Consider the following 23,844-nt stretch of genomic DNA (forward strand, 5'->3'; position numbering starts at 1 on the left):
AGTGGAATGGCAAAGCTTTCGCCAAAGTCCCAAAAGGAGGATGACTCGGAATCTAAAAGGTAGGTGTGAATATCGTCAGTAGAGCGTGCCCGACAGAACCCATATTGATGATCAGAAAGAAGGTAAGAGGAAAGATGCTTTACAATTTCTCTATGAAGAATTGACTCAAAATCTTTTGAGATACACGATGTTAAAGCAATTAGATGATAGATAGAGGGTTGCGAATGGTCACCCTTCTTTGGGACTAGCTGAATGAGAGCAAACTTCCAGCAAGAAAGAAAAGTACAATTTGATAGACTAAGGCGAAAGTTTACCTAGGCAGGGTGTAAGCACAGAAGCACAGTTCTTGAGGACAACAGGAGGGACTCCGTCAGGCCCGTATGTCTTGTTAGTATTGAGGCCACTGATGGCAGAAAATACATCAGCTGAAGAAATTATAATGTCAGCCATGAGGAAGTCAGAGGGGGGAAGTGATGGAGGAACAGCACCGGATCCTTTAAGGTGGATTTGGAGGAGAAAGTCTGAGCAAAGAGATCTGCTTTATCAGTAGAAGAAATGGCTGCAGAACCATCAGAATAGAAAAGAGGAGGGAAGGATGATGAGGTAAAGTTGTTAGAAAGGTTTTTGGAAAGGTGCCAGAAGGAGTTGGAAGAATTCGAGTTGGGGAGCTGACACCATTTGGTACAGATGAAATTATTTTTAGAAGAGTAAAGAACAGACTTAGCATGATTCCGGGCAGAAACATAAAAAAGATGTGATTTAGGGGTGAGTTGGCTCTGGTGCCTTTTATTTAGTTGGCCCTCTCCTTGTGGACAGCATTAGAACAAGAGTGATTAAACCAAGGCTTTCTTGCATTAGTCAAAGGATATGAGAAGGGGAATGTATGCTTCTATGCCCGAGAGAATGACCTCCGTCATGCGCAAGGTACACTCAGATGGCTCCAGGCCATGGAAGCAATGATCATTCCAAGGAAAATCAAAGAAGTACAGCCTGAGAGCCTCACAGTCAGCACCTCCAAAGTGCCACAGTCGACGTCTCTTTGGAGGGTCTACAGGCCGTACTGGAACAATAGGACATCTCTTAGGAGGGTCAACAGGTCATACTGGAGTGATAGGACAGGTTAAGGTAATAAGGTTGTGATCGGAGGAGCCGAACAGAAAGGAAAGATTAAAAGTGTAAGCAGAAGGACTAGTTGCAAGGAAGAGGTCAGGTATGTTGGAACTCTTTCCAAGGCGGTCAGGGATACGGGTAGGGTGCTGTACACGCTGCTGTAGGTCATTAAGGATAGAAATGATGTAGGCTTGTTAACCAGATGGATTAGTGAATGGAGAGGAGAGCCAAAGCAGATGATGCATATTCCAATTTCCACTTAATTAACGCCGGCGTGTGACATGGATTAGTTCTGACGCCAACCCTGGTCCTGGTTCATATTAATGATCTCATATCTGTCACTCTCAATCCCATCCACTCATATGCAGATGACTCAACACTACATAGTTCATTCACACTCAGACACCCATTTACAAAGTCTAAAATCTCTACCTCTCAACTCAGTACAGCCACCTCCATAAATCAAAACCTATCTACGATCAGTGAATGGGGACAAAACAACCTTGTCTCATTTAATGCTAGTAAAACTAAATATATACAATTAACAAATAGACAGATATTGCCAGATTCGTATATTACCTTCAGTACAACTAATATTGCCATCTCCAAAAGTATTGAAATTCTCGGCGTCTCACTTACCAATGACCTCAGCTGGACCTCTCATGTTAGATCACATGCTAAAACCTCCTCAAAGAAACTTGGACTAATGTACAGAGATCGTAACTTCACTGACGAGCAGTTAGCTGTAATCTATAAGAGTCATGTGCGCTCTCAGCTTGAATATTGCTCACCTTTGTGGAATGGGTGTGGAGAGGTTGCATTAAAACAATTAGACAAAATTCAGAACAAGGCTGTTAGAATTATTAAGAACCCTGCCATTACAAATAAACTACCTCCCCTTCAAGTAAGAAGGAATGTTGCCTCCCTTGCATTATTTTACAGATATTTTTATGGCAAATGCTCAGACGAAGATGCGTCCATGGTGCCACCTCTCCAGGCTTTCCCTCGTGCTACACGGGCATCTGGTAGCGCTCCTGACTGGAATGTCACTCAGCCATATTGCAGAACTTCTGCCTATCAGAATTCTTTCATTCCCCGTACTGCATCTCTTTGGAACTTGCTTCCCCAGAGTTGTTTCCCTCCAAACTTCAACCAACAGCTGTTTAAGTCTAACTGTTACAGATATTTTATATACAGAAGACACCAATAATCTGATGTATGGATTATTATTTTTTATTCATTTGTTTTTCCTTCCTCTGTTCTGTTATTTCAAAAAAAATGTGGTGGTGAACATTGAAATCTCCTAGAATGGAGATTCCAGAGAAAGGAGAAATGGATAGAATGTGTTCCATCGTATAAGTAAGATAGTGGAAGAATTTTTCATAGTCAGTAGAATTACGGGATAACCAAACAGCACATATATATTTAGTCAGAGAATGACAGGAAAGTCGAGGCCAGAGAGTAAAGAATTCAGAAGAATCAAGTTCAGGAACACGAGAGCAAGATAAGTCGTTGCGTAAATATGCACAAGAGCCACCTTTGGCTTTGAAGAGAATATAGTGAAAGTAGAAGGACACAGAAAAGGGTTTGCTATCAGTTGTTTCAGACAGCTGAGTCTCAGCTGGGAAGAGAAGGTGAGGTTTAGAGAAGGAGAGGTGGTAAAATGAAAGCATGTTCTTCCTGAATTTTCCCAAATGAGACGATGAGATGTGGAGGAGGGTTGATGATGATGATGATGGTGATGATGAAGATGTGGTGGTGGTGGGGGTGATGATGATGGTCGTGGTGATGATGACGAGAGAAAGAGAGAGAGAAAGAAAACATTCATGTCTAAGGAAAATTTATGTTCTTAATAACATTCTCTCTCTCTCTCTCTCTCTCTCTCTCTCTCTCACCATCACCACCACCACCATCATTATCATCACTCCCACCACCACTATCATCATCATCACCCCCACTACCACTGTCATCATCATCATCATCATCATCAACCCCTCCTCCACATCTTATCGTGTCCTTTGGAAAAATTCAGGAGAGAACATGCTTTTATTTTACAAGAACATGTATATTGTTATTTGCTTCTTATCTGTATGTGTCAAGACAGCGGATGGGAAGGTGTGTGTGTGTGTGTGTGTGTGTGTGTGTGTGTGTGTGTGTGTGTGTGTGTGTGGTCATGGCTGGTGACAACCCAACTTGAAATTCAAAACTGCATGGACAGTGTTCTGGCGCCTGCGCATTGGACTCTGGCGGCTGCGGCTGTGGACTTTCTATTTAGAGGTCTTGAATAATAAATAAGGTGCCTGAATAATGTGTTTGAATAATGAGTGAACGATTACGAGGGATATTTCGCTAGGCATGCTCTGTGATACTTCCACTTTCATTCCCTCCCTTGTTTCTGGACTCTACCTTATTGCATCTTGTGGTGGGGAAAAAGGTGATGATGGTGATGATGATGATGATGATGATAGTGGAGGTGATGATGATGTGATGATGATGATGATGATGATGATAGTGGTGGTGGTGATGATGTGATGATGTTGATGATGATGATAGTGGTGGTGGTGATGATGTGATGATGATGATGATGATGATGATAGTGGTTGTGGTGATGATGTGATGATGATGATGATGATAGTGGTGGTGGTGATGATGGTGATGATGATGATGATGATGATAGTGGTGGTGGTGATGATAGTGATGATGATGATGATGATGATGCTAGTGGTGGTGGTGATGATGATGGTGATGATGCTAGTGATGGTGGTGATGATGTGATGATGATGATGATCATGATGATGATGATGATGATGATGGTGGTGGTGATGATGATGATGATGATGATGATGATGATGATGATGATGATGATGTGCGCAGAAATGAAATCCTCTTGTAAAACAAGAAAGATATAGTGCCTTTGAGTGTAGTGACCGAGGGCTGAGGTGAGTTATTGTGAAAATTGAAATTTATCTATCTACCTATCTATCTACAGTATCTATCTACTACCAGACGCTCTAATCCCGTAAGAGGTGGCCATAAACAAATCGCCTGCACGTCACCCTGTCCTGTGACATTTGGCTGTCCTTCCTCCAAATCACACATCCCTCTCTCATATACCTCTGCACTCCATCCCTCCATCTCATCCTTGGTCCTCCACTCTTCTTCTCCCTCTTCACTTCACTCTTCTACTCAGTCTCCCATTCTCCATACTCTCCACATGGCCAAATTGAAGCCAGAACCATGATTTCGCGTCGCTCAGTTTGTATGCCTAATTGAGGATTATGTTGTATGATTTTCATACTAGGCAGTACATGCTAACGGCGGTACCATCCCTAAACTGAGGTGTTAATATAATTAATATCTAGTTCAATTGACCATTTTACCCCTTCAGTCCAAAGACATGCTTTTCTTTTTCCTTATACAACCTGCAAACAAATTGGTTCAACTTAAATAAGATAATTATCTACTATACCGGTACCCTTTTACTCTGACTTGGTTTGAGATCTTTCCGTCTTGAATGGCCAAAATTGCCATCTCTCCATCTTGAATGTTGTTATAACACGACACAGGCACTACATTATGATGCTAGTCAAGAAGAAGTGTTATCTAAATGACAGAGAGCCGTACTATTGTCTAAGCCTGACATTAAGTACGTGAAATGATCTGCAAAAAGACAGAAGTTTGGACCAGGTTAAGGTGAAAATAGTATAGTGAAATGGTCATTAAAGACTATATCTAACCCTTTAGCTCAGAAGATTCTTCCCTAAGCTGTATAGGTTACAATGATACAGAACTCCCACCCACGTCCAGTGCGGCCACTTGTATTGCCTACGGTGATATAGAAATCCCACCCACACCCACTGCCACCACTTGTATGGGTTACAATGATACAAAACTCCCACCTACACCCACTGCCACCACTTGTATGGGTTACAATGATACAAAACTCACACCCACATCCACTGCCACCACTTGTATGGGTTACAATGCTACAAAACTCACACCCACATCCACTGCCACCACTTGTATGGGTTACAATGATACATAACTCCCACCCACATCCACTGCCACCACTTGTATGGGTTACAATGATACAAAACTCACACCCACATCCACTGCCACCACTTGTATGGGTTACAATGATACAAAACTCACACCCACATCCACTGCCACCACTTGTATGGGTTACAATGATACATAACTCCCACCCGCGCCAGCAAGCATTTGGTGCGGACGCGCTCTTAGACTAAGCTGAATGCGACTTCCTAAAACTGGTAAGATAAAATAGACTTCAGGGCCGTATTGTGGGTGGCATAACGGGCTTCGTAGCATTTCCTCCCCAGGGAAATGTTATTCACTTAAAACTTATCATTCTCATGCCTGAAAGGGGTGTATATTGTAGGAAATATTTTCCCCCAGGGCAGTTGCGCTCTCTATTTTTATCATAGTTATACCTGGTTAAAGGCAGAGGAAAATTGAGACCGTTGTTAATTGTTCAAGCGGTTTTAATAACCCAGAAATTACGTTCTCTTTAATCATTCTTGTTATTGATAAATTAAATGCTACTGCATTTAACCCCCGTGGACAACTATACTTTGTAAATACATGTAATTATGTGGTATTTTCCACTGACCTAAACTGCGTCTGCGCGTTAGGTGACGTGGCAAGCAGGGAAAGATTCTCCTGTTAAGGCAGATGTGGAATTAAGATATTTACACAGTTAAAGGGAATATTTGGTCTAACTTTAGTTTAAGTAAAACTAAGATTAATTTGTTAGATTTGCCCTGTACATATCATGATGCAATATAACTGTATTTAGTACTGTAATTAAATAAGAGTTGGCAACCCACAATTCGATGAAGAGCTGGGGCTTGCCGCGTTCACTCACTCTGCTCCTAGATCTCATGGAGTTAGCACTTTGTTCCTAGTCATTCTCAAGCTGGGTTGTACAGAAGCACCATAAGGACGCTTGCTTGCTCAAGCAACTATACCAAGCAGCCTCATCGTCATCGGTTAACGATCACTTCCTCTTCACTAGCTAAGTAACCTTTACGAATTGACCAATTCAAGGGGGGATTAGCTATGGGATAGAAGAGAAATAGTTATTGTAGGTGAGTTAAGTTCAAGTTACGTTTCGCCTAACTCTATGAGACTTGTCTGATTTACTTAGACAACTTTAGGGAAGAGTAACGACCTACGAGTTGTTTACCAGAAAATTCTTGCATAGCGGTGTCCCGGCAGGGATACCGACTTGTATACATCAAATATATTTCACATTTTGGTGCCCAGAAAGAGGGCCCCGATTTGTTTACCAGAACTATTAAACATTTTTCACATTTTAGGTGCCCCGACCGAGTGAGGAAAACCGATGTGTGCCGAAGCGCTGAATGTGTTTAAAGTTGCTTTTAATGGGCATAGCTACTACTACGTTCGGTTGCAATGAAGTAGTGGAGAATATTTTAGCAGTGGTAGGAGCCATAGAGGGCTCTTGTAAATCCTCAGTAGCCATAACCCTCCTCGAGCCAAGGAACCTGCCATATGGCTCTCCAGTTTGTTATGGAACATATAAATTAATTAGCAGAGCTGTAAACCGAAAGTTGCAATGGGCCAGGAAGGGAAGGGATTTCATACATTTTAATGCCAAGCCCTTCCAAGCAATGTTGAAAGCTGATGGTATACATTGGAACCATCATGGTAGGGAAGCGGTTCTGCAGAAATTTATAAATTATGTAGAACATAAGAAAGGAGAGTTCTATGCTGTACAAGCTATGGGTGGGCCTATGGAGTATTGAGGTAATTAATTCTGAGCTCGGGGAATATGGGTGTTTTGGCAATTGAGTGTGGGGATGAAATAAAACCCTAGAGGTTCAATAACCCTGGGGGATAGGTTGAAGTTATAGACCTAATCCCTACACTCCTTAAAATTAAAAGAATAATTAGCTGAGCTGTAATGAATATTACGAAATTTGGAGAGGGGATAATTTGCACAATGAGGACTTAATCCCTACCCTCTTCAAAATTTAAAATAATCAAATCATTACTAAGTTGAGGTAAAATTGTGGTTGGAATTCATAATTAAATTATTAAATTAGAACTCCGTCAACATGTCTGTTTCTTTATTGCAAAGATCTTCTAGTAGTAAGGCAGGATGGGTAACTAGAGCCATAAATGATTGTAACCAGTCGTTGGACCAAATACCTCTGTCCAAGGAGAGAATAAATAGTCTCCTAAATATCCTGAAAGATCGATGGAGTAAGTACCCAGAAAGTTACTTAACTTTAGAAGCGGCTATAGTTTAGGCTGAGAATAAGGAACTCTTAGTGTCAGAAACTACGAAGTTTGAAGACAAATTAGAAGAATACTTAACTGTAGTAAAGACACTAGAGTCAGAATTAGCTGACACTGCCGCGGAAACACAAGTTGTGGCACAGCAGAGTAGAGCTGTGTTACCACAAATAACGCTTCCGGAATTTGATGGAGAGCAGAACTGGAAATCTTTCTGGGATCAGTTCAAATATTTGGTACACGATAGAACGGATATCCCTAAAGTCACCAAACTTACGTATTTGTTAGGACAGGTCAAAGGAACACCATATCAACTGATAAAAGAATTACCAGTAGAAGAAAATAACTATGAGGTGGCTTTGACCATCCTTAGACAAAATTACGAAGACAGGGAGCAAGTTATAAATCATTTATTAAAGGCTCTAATAGAATTACCCATGCCCAGGCACGATTTTGATTCCTTGCAAAAATTTAGAATTGCACTAAGTTGTAATTTAAAAGCCTTAGGTACTTACAAAGATATTAAGACATCAAATTGGGTGCTTTCAAGAATTGTGTCCTTAAAGCTACCACCGAAAACCAAGGATGCTTTGTATGGTAGGTACCAGAAGGATAATTTCTCCTGTGAAGAGATTGAGGAAGGCTTGATGCAACTCTGCAAACATTTGCAAGGAGCAGTAAACACTATTGAGGTCAAACAAAAGACTGAAGTAAAGAAAAAACCCATTAACCAACTGCTTGGGAAAATTAAGTCAAAGAAGACTAAGTATGTGCCTAAAGAAGAGATAGGTACTTTCCTTAGCTCCACAAAGGCCGACGATAAAGTATTAAAGATAAGGAATAGACATGCTGAGGATATTAAGGAAATAAAACCTTCCATGGTAAAAGACAGGAAAGTTTGTGTCTTTTGTGGTGAGCAACATTCCAGTGTATTTTGTCAACACTACCCTGATTATGCTTCTAGAGTAGAAAAGCTTCAGGAACTGGGGTGTTGTATAATCTGTATGAATTCCGAACATACTGCCGCGGACTGTAAGACTAAATTAAATCTTTGCTTTAAATGCAAAAAAGATCTTCATCATAGTGCTTTATGCCCTAGGATGAAAATTGAGGTTCCTAAACCTGCAAGCGTCAATATGACAATTGCAAAAGGGAATGCTCCATTAGTAATGCCAGCTGCAGTACCAACAGCAGATGTGAAGGTATTGTTTGAGAATAGAAACCAATTAGTATGTACCCTGTTTGATACGGGTGCTCAGAAAACTTTCATTTCTGCAGACATTGTGGAGAAATTAAAGTTACCAGTTATCGGCAAGGTAAATCTAGCCATTACAGGATTCTTAACAACTAAGAAAGCTCAGTCTTTTGATTTAGTTAGACCTGTAATACAATTAGGCAGATATAAATGCCGTATAACAGCAGCTGTGCTTGATAATATGGAGACAAGTATATACATAAAGGGATTGAAGGAAACCTCTGATCATCTACAAAGCTCAGGGATAAAGTTGGCTAAACAGAATGTGGAATCAGATACTGTGGGTCCCATAAAAATGATAATTGGTTCTGATTATTGTGGAAGATTCCTACATAGGACTTTCAAAAGGAATAAGGTACAGTTGTTCAAGAGTCCAGGAGGTAACCTTATTATGGGTCAGTTGCCTTTTCCAAACCAAGTTAAAGGAGAGGCCAAACTAGTAGACTCAGTCTATGTTACCCCCACACAGTCATTGATGGTAGCTAGAATAGGTGCAGAATTAGAACCTACTCAGATAAATGACTTGTTGGATGAAAATATTGAACCTGTACACAAACTGTGGGACCTAGATAGTGTAGGTATACACTCTGAGGAACCAATCCCTGAAGATAAGATAACCTTGGATTTATATAATCAGTCTGTGGAATTTAAGGATGGACAGTATTGGGTAGGATTACCATGGAAACTAAACCACTCAGAGTTGCCGACAGATTACCAAGCAGCTAAAGCTCAGTCAAATTCTCTGCTAAGAAAGTTGAGAGATAAACCAGAACATCTGACCCTATATGATAATATTATAAGGGATCAATTGAAGAATAAATTTATAGAAGAGGTAGAATACCCTGTTAACCACAAAGAAGGACACTACTTACCACATCATGCTGTAAGCAAGGATTCAGTAACTACTCCCATAAGGATAGTATTCAACTGTAGTAGTAAAGCGTCCAAGGGATCAGCTAGCTTGAACGATTGCCTATACTCTGGACCTACACTAACAGAGAAGTTAGGGAATGTGTTACTAAGATTTAGAGAGAAACCTTACGCTTACACAGCAGACATTAGTAAGGCTTTTCTCAGAATAGGACTGAGAGATGAGGATAGGAAATTTACAAAATTCCTCTGGCCTCATGATCCTCAAAATGAGGATAGTCCATTGAAAACTTACTGTTTCCGATCGGTGCTCTTTGGCTCTTGTGCTAGTCCTTTCCAACTTTGCAACACTTTAAAGCATCATTTTGAAAATGCCAAATGTCCAGAAATAGGGCAGGCTTTTTATATGGATAATTTGCAAGGTGTTGCTGATACAGAGTCGGAAGCCTTGAAGGCTTATGAAGTAGCCAATTCCGAATGTGGGAAGGCAAATTTGCCGTTACAGAGCTGGAATACAAATTCACCGCTTTTGAGGAATAAAATACAAGAGGACTATCCAGATTCTGACATTCCCAAAATTCAAAATGTGTCAGGTCTTAACTGGGATACAACAGCTGATGTAATAAGTTTGAAACCAATTAAGTTCTCTGATGTCACTCTCACCAAGAGGTCCTTGTTAAGTCAGGTTTCCAAGCTATTTGACCCATTAGGATTTGTCAGTCCTATAGTTATTAGGGGCAAATGTTTAGTACAGGAGGCTTGGCGAGAAAAGTTAGACTGGGACACTAAATTAGGTGAGACATATGTGGAACAATGGGAACAGATTAGAAAGGAGTTTGAAACTACATCAAGCATATGTATTCCCAGGAAAATAAACAGTAATGAGAAGTCGCACTTACACATATTTTGTGATGCTTCTCAAAGGGCCTATGGAGCAGTAGCTTATTGCGCAACAGGAGAGGATAGTAAGATTATGATGTCCAAAGCCAGAGTTGCGCCAATTAAAGAAAGAATCCTACCTCAAATGGAATTGGCTTCCATAGAAGTAGGAACTAAATTGGCCAGGTATATAACCACTACCCTTGATACTCAGTTTGAGGATATTTACATATGGACTGACAGTGAGATTTGTCTTTACTGGATAGGGAAGGAAGACAGCAAAATTCCTTTCGTCCGTAATAGAGTGAAGACTATTATAGAGCTGTCTTCCAAATTTAAATTCATGCATGTGTCCTCCAAACAGAATCCAGCTAATCTGCTCTCGAGAGGTTCGACCGTAAGGAGACTGATCAAAGATAACTTGTGGTTTAAAGGTCCTAAATGGTTACTCACTAAGGACTGGCCTGAACAGAAACAGTACAGTATTGCTGAGATTAGTGTAGTGAACTTGGATCCTATAGTACCTGAGCCAGAAGTAATTGACATCAGCCGATTCGCATCAATAAGACAACTTCTAAATACTACTAAATTGGTTGTTGAATTTTTTAGTAAGAGGGTGGGGTTTCAGAAATTAGATCCCCTAAAATACTGGCTGAAAAGGGTACAAAGAAATTCTTACGGGGAAATATATAAACTTTTAGGCCAAGACACTGGAAAAGGGAATAAGCTGATGAAGAATTTAGGCTTGTTCTTAGACGGAAAAAGTCTGATAAGATGTCGAGGCCGATTGGTAAAGGCTGACCTGCCCATCCAAACCAAACATCCCATTTTATTACCTGAGAGTGGATGCTTTGTACAACTTATTATAAAGGAAGCCCATGATTCCACTCTCCATGGAGGTGTACCGCAGACCTTAGCCCAAATTCGGGAAAGGTACTGGATTCCTAAGGGTAGACAGGTTATTAAAAAATATCTCAAAACTACATCATTTGTAGGAGGTATGAGCAGCGACCTTATATCTACCCCGGACCACCAGCCCTACCGAAGGATAGGGTGAATATAAGTCGGCCCTTCCATATAACAGGAGTGGACTACACAGGGGCTATAACTGTTACGGGTGAGGAAACTCCCCATAAAGTTTACATTTGTTTATTTACTTGTGCCTACACAAGGGCAGTCCATCTAGAATTAGCGGAAGACCTAAGCTCAGAGACATTCCTCAATGTCTTTCGCAGATTTGCCGCTAGAAGGTCTTGTCCTGGCAAGTTAATAAGCGACAACGGAACTAATTTCGTTGGAGCAGCACCCTTACTGTTGAACCTAATGAACGACCCAAAGGTTAAGTCGGTGCTGGGAATCCGAAATTGTATTTGGCAGTTCACAGCTCCAAGAGCTCCATGGCAAAATGGATTTACCGAAAGAATGATTGGTATTGTCAAGAACTGCCTGAGGAAAACATTACATAGAACTAAGATCACGAGAGAAGATTTAAGAACAGTAGTAACTGAAATTGAAGCCAGGGTTAATAATAGACCTCTGACTTATCAAGATGATACTAACGACTCGCTAGAGGCCTTAACACCGGCTCACATGTTATATGGCAGGAAGCTCCATCTGATGCCTTGTGTGGATATCCAGGAAGAAGTTGATGATCCTGACATAGAAAATAATGATTTAGGACAACATTTGCGGGAGGGATATCAACATCTGAAAAGGGTGCTGGATACTTGGAATAGACATTGGAGCGAAGAGTATCTTTTGAGCCTGCGTGAGAGGTTTTGTGGAGCTCAAGCTGCCAGCAACAAATCAGTTATTAACATAGGAGATGTGGTCTTAGTGAAGACTGAACAGCCAAGATCCCAGTGGCCATTAGCTAAAGTGATCTCCACACACCCAGATTCTGAAGGGGTGCTGAGACTCGTAAAAATAAAATGCAGGGGACATACCAGTATAAAAACTATTGAAAGCTGGTACCTCTTGAGTTAGCAGCCACTCCAGATCCAGAGAATGGTGAAGATCAAACGGGTCAAGAGGCGCGACCTAGTAGGGCCGCAGCACAGGGTTCTCGAGAACTATGGAGGGAACTCTTGGCTAAGGGTCATATTACATGATACAGCATATCATTTTCCGCCGGCCCCAAAACTGTGGGAAATATTTTCCCCCAGGGCAGTTGCGCTCTCTATTTTTATCATAGTTATACCTGGTTAAAGGCAGAGGAAAATTGAGACCGTTGTTAATTGTTCAAGCGGTTTTAATAACCCAGAAATTACGTTCTCTTTAATCATTCTTGTTATTGATAAATTAAATGCTACTGCATTTAACCCCCGTGGACAACTATACTTTGTAAATACATGTAATTATGTGGTATTTTCCACTGACCTAAACTGCGTCTGCGCGTTAGGTGACGTGGCAAGCAGGGAAAGATTCTCCTGTTAAGGCAGATGTGGAATTAAGATATTTACACAGTTAAAGGGAATATTTGGTCTAACTTTAGTTTAAGTAAAACTAAGATTAATTTGTTAGATTTGCCCTGTACATATCATGATGTAATTTAACTGTATTTAGTACTGTAATTAAATAAGAGTTGGCAACCCACAATTCGATGAAGAGCTGGGGCTTGCCGCGTTCATTCACTCTGCTCCTAGATCTCATGGAGTTAGCACTTTGTTTCTAGTCATTCTCAAGCTGGGTTGTACAGAAGCACCATAAGGACGCTTGCTTGCTCAAGCAACTATACCAAGCAGCCTCATCGTCATCGGTTAACGATCACTTCCTCTTCACTAGCTAAGTAACCTTTACGAATTGGCCAATTCAAGGGGGGATTAGCTATGGGATAGAAGAGAAATAGTTATTGTAGGTGAGTTAAGTTCAAGTTACGTTTCGCCTAATTCTATGAGACTTGTTTGATTTACTTAGACAACTTTAGGGAAGAGTAACGACCTACGAGTTGTTTACCAGAAAATTCTTGCATAGCGGTGTCCCGGCTGGGATACCGACTTGTATACATCAAATATATTTCACATTTTGGTGCCCAGAAAGAGGGCCCCGATTTGTTTACCAGAACTATTAAACATTTTTCACATATATAAACAGAAACAAAAATCTTTGAGCAAGAACACAAGTACAGTATGTGTGAGATTGCATGCGATAGAAGAAATGGATGGAAGTGTGTGTGTGTGTGTGTGTGTTGACAATGTGTATTTGTTTGTAAATATATTAAACATAAAAAAAATTTGTGCGCAGATAAATCAAATTAATGAAAGGACAATCACATATAATTATGAGGAAGAAACCCAGATTTCCCTGGTGAACATCACCAACAGCAGAGCATAAAATATTTATTAAGAAGACACAAAAATTCTCCCAGTGAATAACTACTACCAAAGTAGCGACATGAAGAATCAGACACCACCAGATCTCTTGGTATGATCTATTGGCTACAGCCCAACAAGTGGGAGACGAGCCAGCTTGAAACTAGAAGAGAAGCATAAGAAAAACAACAACGCAGTCACCAGTCTTTCCTTAATAGGTACTTCCTTCATCAACACGATCTAAATCTCCGTCCCCAATTTCTTTTTTTGTTTATGCCAGCGAATCGGCAATCTCCTGTCAACTATCAAAAGTAGAGCCGTTCTAAGGGGTATTAACTTTGCATTATCCACATAAGCAGTTAAGCACACAAATAAGTTATAATGTGCTCCGCCCTGCCATGATACAAGCAGCAGCAGGTCTGTACTCTGCAGTGAGTTCGTGCGTCTGTTTATCTTGTGACGTCACAATCGACAAGTTGGAGCGGGCGAGGAGGGTGTTCTTACCTAATTGTTCTTACCTAATTGTATCTTTACAGGAATGAGTCAAGCTCGTACTGTCCCGTGTCTTAAACCATATTTATCGTACATATCCTTAAATTTGTTAATTGTTTTGGCACACACTATTTCATTCGGTAGTGCATTCCATTGATCAATTGCTCTGTTTGGGAAACTGAATTTCCTTACGTCTTTATCACCTCTCTTCTTATGCAGTTTTTTGCAGTGTCCTCTTGCTGATGTTTCTCCATGTGTTAAGTAATCATTTATGTCTATTTTCTCCTTCCCTGATATGCACTTATATAGCATTATCATGTCACCTCTGTCCCTTCGCTCCTGTAGTGTTGGTAGATTCAGTTTATTTGATCTTTCTTCGTAGATTAGGTCCCTTAAGCTTGGTATCCATCTTGTAGCGGCCCTTTGAACTTTCTCAATCTTGTCTATGTGCTTTTTGAGATGAGGACTCCAGACTACTGATGCATATTCCAGGGTGGCTCTAATAAATGATGTTGTTATCCTTCTTAGCATGTCTTCGTTTATGTATGTGAATGCTATTCTCGTATTTGCAAGCAGTGTATACATGTTCCGTACCTTCTCGCTGATGTGGTCAGCCGGAGATAGTCTGTTATTGATAATCACACCTAGGTCTTTCTCTCTTTCTGATGTGTATAGGGTTTTATTTCCTAACTTATAATCCCAATCAGGTCTTTTTCCACTTTTAACAAACTTGATTACATGACACTTGTCCACATTGAATTCCATTTGCCATGTACTACTCCATTCATGAAGTTTATTTAATTCTTCTTGTAGCTCCCTACAAGAGTCTGTGCTAGTAATTCTCCTTTGTATTTTTGCATCATCTGCAAACATATTCAGATAGCTCTCATTTCCAGTGTTACTGTTTATATCATTTATATACACTAAAAACATGATTGGTGCCAGCACTGAACCCTGTGGTACTCCACTAGTCACTTCTTTCCATGATGAGTAGTTTCCTCTTAGTACTGTTCTTATTTCTCCTTTTATGAGAAAGTCTTGCATCCAACAAAACAGTTTGCCTCGAATTCCTCCTTGATGGTACAGTTTCCATAAAAGTCTTTGGTGTGGTACTGTGTCAAAAGCTTTCTTGAGATCTAAATAGATACTTTCCACCCATCCTTCCCTTTCCTGTATTGTGTTTGTTACTCTGCCATAGTAGCTCAACAGATTAGTAAAACATGATTTTCCTTTTCTGAAACCAAACTGTCTTTCTGTTATCATACTGTGTTCTTCTAGATGATTTACCCAAGCTTTTCTAATACCTTGCTTACAACACTGGGCAGTGATACTGGTCGGTAGTTGAGTGGATTTTGTCTATTTCCTTTCTTGAATAAGGGAACAATATTTGCTTTTTTCCAAATATCAGGTAGTTTACCTTGACTCAAGGATTTCTTGAAAATAAAAAATAATGGTTTACTTAACTCCTTTGCACATTCTCGTAGTACCCAACATGAAATTTCATCAGGACCACTTGCTTTTCCTTTGTGTAATCTACTTAACTCCTCCTGTATTACTTTTTCTGCTATTTGTATATCTGGTAGTATGTGTGGACATGCATGTTCCGCATAGTCCCTCTCAAATTTTTTTTCTTCTGTAAAAACTAATTGGAAATTCTTATTTAGTGCTTCACAAATATCCTTCTCTTGTGTATAAGTGATTCCCTCGTCCGTAATTGATTGTATTATATCTTTTACTTGGTTTTCCTTCTGATATAGCTGTAAAACAGCTTTGGTTGATCACTACTTTTGTTTATTATATCCTCCTCAAACTGTTTTTGGGCTTCCCTCCTTATTCTTGTATAATCGTTTCTTGCCTGTTTGTAATTATTATACGCCCTTTCACTATTATGTCTTCTGTATCTATTCCACAACAAATCTCTTCTTTTGATTTTTTACATTCTGTATTGAACCATTTCTGTATTTTCGTATCTGCTTCTTTGTGCTGTGGGATGTACTTCTGGACTCCTATTTCATAAAATTCACAGATTTTTTTATATACAGCATTTAAATCTTGTCCTCTAAGCTCATTTTCCCAATCAACTTCTAAGAAATACTTCTTTAGGTCTTGATAATTTCCCTTTTTATAGTTTAGGCTCGTTTTGTAACTGTCATTGCTGTTTACTGTGTCATATGCTATCCTGAAGCTATAATTTAGTACTGCATGATCTCTTTTGCCGAGTGGAGGGTGATATATTAAACTGTCAATATCATTTTCTTGCCTAGTAAATATTAGATCTAGCACTGAAGGTACATCAAGTCCTCTTTTTCTGGTGGTTTCCCTCACATGTTGCGTTAAGAAAAACTCTTGTACGAGATCCAGGAGCTTTTGGTCCCAACAGCTTTCTTGGCTAATTATATCTAGAGTATTCCAATATATATTTGTATTGAAGTCCCCAGTTAGTATAATTCTTTCTGATTTCTCTTCCATTTTATGTAGTAATGATCTTAAACTCTGAATTGTACTCTCTGCCAGGTCCTCATATTCATCTCTTTCCCATGTGTTTGATCTGGGTGGCATGTAGCCTACAAATTGGCTACAATTACTTTACCTTCAGATGTGTTGATCTCTATTGCAATCAGTTCTACTTGTGATGGTATATCTAGTTTTATTTCATTGACTTTTAGATTTTTCTTAGTTAATATTATAATTCCTCCTCCTTTTTTTTAATTTCTGTCTCTTCTCCATATATTGTATTCCTCTAAGTTTAGTATGTCATTGGATATCCTTGGTGTTAATTTTGTTTCAGTTAGGCATATTATTTGTGGTTCATTTTCTCTGACATAATCCTTCATCTCTAGTAATTTAGATACCATTCCATCCACATTTGAGTACATCAACTTTATCATCTTGTTTATATACTTATCATGACATGGTTCTACTACCTTCCTCCTTTTTCTTCCATCCTGTTTGTGTACCACTTTCGTACCTGCAATCCTATTACTTTGTAAAAAAAATTCTTCTCCTCTTCTGATCTTCCCTCATTTTTTGTTTTTGCTTCCTCCCTTTTCTCTTTCAGTAATTCCAGTTCCTCTTGTGTTAGGCATCTTTTTATCCATACATTTTTGAACTCCTCTTTTTCCATAAGATTCTTTGCATTTTTTAGTATCTCTTCCACAGTGTTTACACTCTGGAAAATCACCTTTAGAGGTCTTGTCTTGCTTTTCTCATATTTCCCTAACCTTTTGTGTTCCTCTATGTCTTTACTACAGATTTCCTCTGATACTTCCTTCAGTAAGCTCATCAGAGGAAATCTGTAGTAAAGACATAGAGGAACACAAAAGGTTAGGGAAATATGAGAAAAGCAAGACAAGACCTCTAAAGGTGACTTTCCAGAGTGTAAACACTGTGGAAGAGATACTAAAAAATGCAAAGAATCTTATGTAAAAAGAGGAGTTCAAAAATGTATGGATAAAAAGATGCCTAACACAAGAGGAACTGGAATTACTGAGAGAGAAAAGGGAGGAAGCAAAAACAAATATTGAGGGAAGATCAGAAGAGGAGAAGAAATGTTTTTTTTTTACAAAGTAATACGATTGCAGGTACGAAAGTGGTACACAAACAGGATGGAAGAAAAAGGAGGAAGTTAGTAGAACCATGTCATGACAAGTATATAAACAAGATGATAAAGTTGATGTACTCAAATGTAGATGGAATGGTATCTAAATTACTAGAGATGAATGATTATGTCAGAGAAAATGAACCACAAATAATATACCTAACTGAGACAAAATTAACACCAAGGATATCCAATGACATACTAAACTTAGAGGAATACAATATATCGAGAAGAGACAGAAATTTAAAAAAAGGAGGAGGAATTATAATATTAACTAAGAAAAATCTAAAAGACAAAGAAATAAAACTAGATATACCATCACAAGTAGAACTGATTGCAGTAGAGATCGACACATCTGAAGGTAAAGTAATTGTTGCCAATTTGTACATGCCACCCAGATCAAACACATGGGAAAGAGACGAATATGAGGACCTGGCAGAGAGTACAATTCAGAGTATAAGATCATTGCTACATAAAATGGAAGAGAAATCGGAAAGAATTATACTAACTGGGGACTTCAATACAAATATAAATTGGAATACTCTAGATGTAATTAGCCAAGAAAGCTGTTGGGACCAAAAGCTCCTGGATCTCGTACAAGAGTTTTTCTTAACGCAACATGTGAGGGAAACCACCAGAAAAAGAGGACTTGATGTGCCTTCAGTGCTAGATCTAATATTTACTAGGCAAGAAAATGATATTGACAGTCTAATATATCACCCTCCACTCAGCAAAAGCAATCATGCAGTACTAAATTATAACTTCAGGATAGCATATGACATAGTAAACAGCAATGACAGTTACAAAAAGAGCCTAAACTATAAAAAAGGAAATTATCAAGACCTAAAGAAGTATTTCTTAGAAGTTGATTGGGAAAATGAGCTTAGAGGACAAGATTTAAATGCTGTATATAAAAGTTTTTGTGAATTTTATGAAATAGGAGTCCAGAAGTACATCCCACAGCACAAAGAAGCAGATACGAAAATACAGAAATGGTTCAATACAGAATGTAAAAAATCAAAAGAATGAAGAGATTTGTTGTGGAATAGATACAGAAGACACAATAGTGAAAGGGCGTATATTAATTACAAACAGGCAAGAAACGATTATACAAGAATAAGGAGGGAAGCCCAAAAACAGTTTGAGGAGGATATAATAATTAAAAGTAGTGATCAACCAAAGCTGTTTTACAGCTATATCAGAAGCAAAACCAAAGTAAAAGATATAATACAATCCATTACGGACGAGGGAATCACTTATACACAAGAGAAAGATATTTGTGAAGCACTAAATAAGAATTTCCAATTAGTTTTTACAGAAGAAAAAAAATTTGAGAGGGACTATGCGGAACATGCATGTCCACACATACTACCAGATATACAAATAGCAGAAAAAGTAATACAGGAGGAGTTAAGTAGATTAGACAGAGGAAAAGCAAGTGGTCCTGATGAAATTTCATATTGGGTGTTACGAGAATGTGCAAAGGAGTTAAGTAAACCATTATTTTTAATTTTCAAGAAATCCTTGAGTCAAGGAAAACTACCTGATATTTGGAAAAAAGCAAATATTGTCCCCTTATTCAAGAAAGGAAATAGACAAAATCCTCTCAACTACCGACCAGTATCACTGACCAGTGTTGTAAGCAAGGTATTAGAAAAACTTATAAGAAAAGCTTGGGTTAATCATCTAGAAGAACACAGTATGATAACAGAAAGACAGTTTGGTTTCAGAAAAGGAAAATCATGTGTTACTAATCTGTTGAGCTACTATGACAGAGTAACAAACACAATACAGGAAAGGGAAGGATGGGTGGACAGTATCTATTTAGATTTCAAGAAAACTTTTGACACAGTACCACACCAAAGACTTTTATGGGAACTGTACCATCAAGGAGGAATTCGAGGCAAACTGTTTTGTTGGATGCAAGACTTTCTCATAAAAAGAGAGATGAGGACAGTACTAAAAGGAAACTACTCATCATGGAAAGAAGTGACTAGTGGAGTACCACAGGGTTCAGTGTTGGCACCAATCATGTTTTTAGTGTATATAAATGATATAAACAGTAAAACTGGAAATGAGAGCTATCTGAATATGTTTGCAGATGATGCAAAAATACAAAGGAGAATTACTAGCACAGACTATTGTAGGGAGCTACAAGAAGAATTAAATAAACTTCATGAATGGAATAGTACATGGCAAATGGAATTCAATGTGGACAAGTGTCATGTAATCAAGTTTGGTAAAAGTGGAAAAAGACCTGATTGGGATTATAAGTTAGGAAATAAAACCCTATACACATCAGAAAGAGAGAAAGACCTAGGTGTGATTATCAATAATAGACTATCTCCGGCTGACCACATCAGCGAGAAGGTACAGAACATGTATACACTGCTTGCAAATATGAGAATAGCATTCACATACATAAATGAAGACATGCTAAGAAGGATAATAACATCATTCATTAGACCAACCCTGGAATATGCATCAGTAGTCTGGAGTCCTCATCTGAAAAAGCATATAGACAAGATTGAAAAAGTTCAAAGGGCCGCTACAAGATGGATACCAAGCTTAAGGGACCTAAGCTACGAAGAAAGACTAAATAAACTAAATCTACCAACACTACAGGAGAGAAGGAAAAGAGGTGACATGATAATGCTATATAAGTGCATATCAGGAAAGGAGAAAATAGACATAAATGATTACTTAACACACGGAGAAGCATCAGCATGAGGACACTGCAAAAAACTGCATAAGAAGAGAGGTGATAAAGATGTAAGGAAATTCAGTTTCCCAAACAGAGCAATTGATCAATGGAATGCACTACCGAATGAAATAGTGTGTGCCAAAACAATTCACAAATTTAAGGATATGTACGATAAATATGGTTTAAGACACGGGACAGTACGAGCTTGACTCATTCCTGTAAAGATACAATTATGTAAGAACAATTAGGTAAGGTAAGAACACACACACACTCACACACACACACACACACACATAACATTTATCTGGTGGCATACCATTGCGCTTCTATCGTCTCTGTTGATGATTCAACGATTCTGAAATTAACGACTTTGTTTTCTGACAGGTTCATCAGGTGGCATTATGGCCCCGCGCATCTGCCCTGCCGTCCAAGCAATTGCACTGGCCACAGACCTGACATCCAGTGGAGGAGTGCGACGCAAAACTCCACCAAGACTCTGTTCCACGCCCCAAAGAAGCTCCAATCGTTCCACACCTCCAAGAGCCTCCCCTGCCAGACATGCTGCTTCTCATCTGGCCAAACAATTGGTAAGAAATTATGTCATAAAACTTACATTAACTTATCTTACTCTGACGAACGACATTGACGGTGATGGTACTTGCATCACTGCAGTAATATTACAGCAGGTCGAATATAATTGTATGACGTATGAGTCTTGCTTGATATTTGAGGAGCCATTCAAAGAAGTGTTAACGCAACTACAAATGCAGAATGTGGGTTACAAAGAGGCCACAATACTGTCATATGTCAGAACAAGAAATACAGTGTATATGTGTGATAACACTGTTGGCACACAGTGACAGTGTTGTTGTTTTGGTAGGTGGAACTGTGGGCATCAGTGGAGGCGGGTGATGTGCAGAGGGTGGCTCAGCTGGTTCAGGACACAGGGCCGGCAGTGACCCGGGGCAGCAGTGGCTGCACACTGCTACATGTGGCAGCAGCCAACAACCAGCCAGAGGTAGTGGAGTGGCTGCTGCAGGTGCTGAGTCCCAACCTCATAAACAAGGCGGGCCTGACCCCGGCCCACCTGGCGGCCATGAGGGGCCACACACAAGTCCTGAGGGTCCTGCTGGCCGACGCCCACAATGACCCCTTGGCCCGTGACCCAGCCGGCAACACCTACCACCACTGGGTACGTGACATCATACACTATCATCCACTCATATCCACCCAGCCGGCAACACCTACCACCACTGGGTATGTGACACCATACACTATCATCCACTCATATCCACCCAGCTGGCAACACCTACCATAACTGGGTACGACACATCATACACTGTCATCCACTCATATCCACCCAGCCGGCAACAGCTACTACCACTGGGTACAACACATCATACACTATCATCCACTCATATCCACCCAGCCGGCAACACCTACCACCACTGGCTGCATCATATTAAACATTATGAATCAATCTTAATAATTAATTGTATGGTGGTCATTGACTATATATTATTATGGATGTGAATATTGTTTTATGGGTGCAAGTGTACAAGAAATTCCTGGGTGCACAGTTTGATCACATACGACTGCTTATTGTTACTGCATTGTTCGCTTTGCCTGACATTTTTTTTTTTTTTTTGTCACCCTGTGGTGAAGCTGTGTGTGCCACTGTTTGAGGCTGTTTTGCGGTGGGACAGGAAGAAGTTGTTGCAGTTAGCGGAGGTGGGTCCTGACCCTGACTTGGATGGTGGGCGTGTGGTGGGAGGGGCACTTGTGAGGGAACTGCGAGTCACCACCGCCCGCCAACTGGCCTCAACTCTCCACAGGGAGCATATCCTTCAGTCCATCACCAAGACACCGTCTCACCAGCAGTCACAGGCAACAACCAGTAATCCCTCCACAACGTCCACCGTCAAAGGACACACAAGCCACTTCAGTCAGTTGCCTGTAAGTAGTGTGACTTAAATTGTTCCACAGTCCTACCACATAATAATTCAATAATCTTCTACTGCCACCATGTAAGTGTTCAACTGATTGCTTTTCAGTACCAATGTAACAATTTGTAAGTAACATAAGTGTTAAGTGAATGATATGCCTCTGTTTAGTTAGCCAATAAGTAGCTTCCTCATAAACTGTAGAGGATAACAGTATCAGTTGCAGTTACTAGAGCATCAGTAGCAATGGCTGTTTCCGGCAGGTGGGGTCGCTATGGCTACAAGTGAAACCATCCTCTGAAGCAGTGGTTAAGCACGGTGTTGGTGATGATATCTATGGTGGGAGTGGTGGCAATGTAACCATCTTGAGCTACACCTCCTTCTTGGATTGGCCAGACCTGCACCTTCCCAGTTCACAGACAGGGACTCACAACCTAGCCAACGTCTTCAAAAAGATGGGGTTCAGCAGCCACATCCACCAGGATCTGACAGAGCAACAGACCAGACAGGTGATGTCCCAGGTGAGGGACATGGAGGAACTACAGTAGATGGTGTCGGCTGTGCCATCTTTATTGTGGCCAGTCATGGCACCCCAGACCACCAGTTTCTCATCTCTGATGGCCGCCTGTTGGACTCACACTGGCTCTGTAATCTCTTCAGGGATTCACAGTGTTCACGCCTCAGAAATAAGCCCAAGTTGTTTATCTTCGATCTTTGTTGCGGCTACTACAGACAAGATGAAGCAAAATGCACTAGAGGTAAAGACAGCAGGATGGAGGAACCACTGGGAGATACAGTGTGTCTGTACTCCAACAGCAGAGAACTAACGTGGCACAACCCCAGCAAGGATGGCACTCCCTTTACCAAGTCCCTGTGTTACACTCTGGCGCAGCACGGCCATCAAGAGTTTGGTGACCTGTACCGCCACTTCTTCACCCGCTACACCAGTCTGATGCCCTCTGCCACACCTTGCCTTGATTATGTTGGATTTTCAAAGAAGTTCTTCTTTTCCACCTCTACCACACTGCAGGACTGAGCGCCAGAGCTACCATATAAGACATTAACGTTCCAATATTTAGATGAAAATATTTTTGAACCAGAATTTCTCTCAAGCGAAAGAATTACACGATATTCCTTTTAGAAAAATGAAAAAATAGGATTATAACACTATTAAGAAGAAATAGTGAAACATTTTAAACACTTGTAAGCATATACTGCTGCTTATAATTTTCAACTCTACCTATGCCTATAGTGTACTCCATTACACAGCCAGTCTGTTATATGAAGAAATCTGAACTATTTCTTGGTCGGTCATCCACTCGTGACTGGCCTCTGGGGCATGACTAATGTAAATAGTATATAATTTTATTGTTTGCCTTCATTGCTCCATACCCTGTGTT

At 40.0% G+C, this 23,844-nt stretch overlaps 1 pseudogene; it reads left to right on the top strand.

Annotated features, from left to right (window-relative positions):
- The first annotated feature begins 40 nt into the window (after positions 1-40).
- LOC145403719 (uncharacterized) lies at positions 41-23,480 on the top strand (annotated as a pseudogene).
- The last annotated feature ends 364 nt before the right edge of the window (positions 23,481-23,844 follow it).

The sequence above is a fragment of the Coenobita brevimanus genome, chromosome 61, assembly GCF_032717465.1.
Source record: "Coenobita brevimanus isolate Jiangsu-jjx chromosome 61, ASM3271746v2, whole genome shotgun sequence".
NCBI classification, from domain to species: Eukaryota; Metazoa; Arthropoda; class Malacostraca; order Decapoda; family Coenobitidae; genus Coenobita; species Coenobita brevimanus.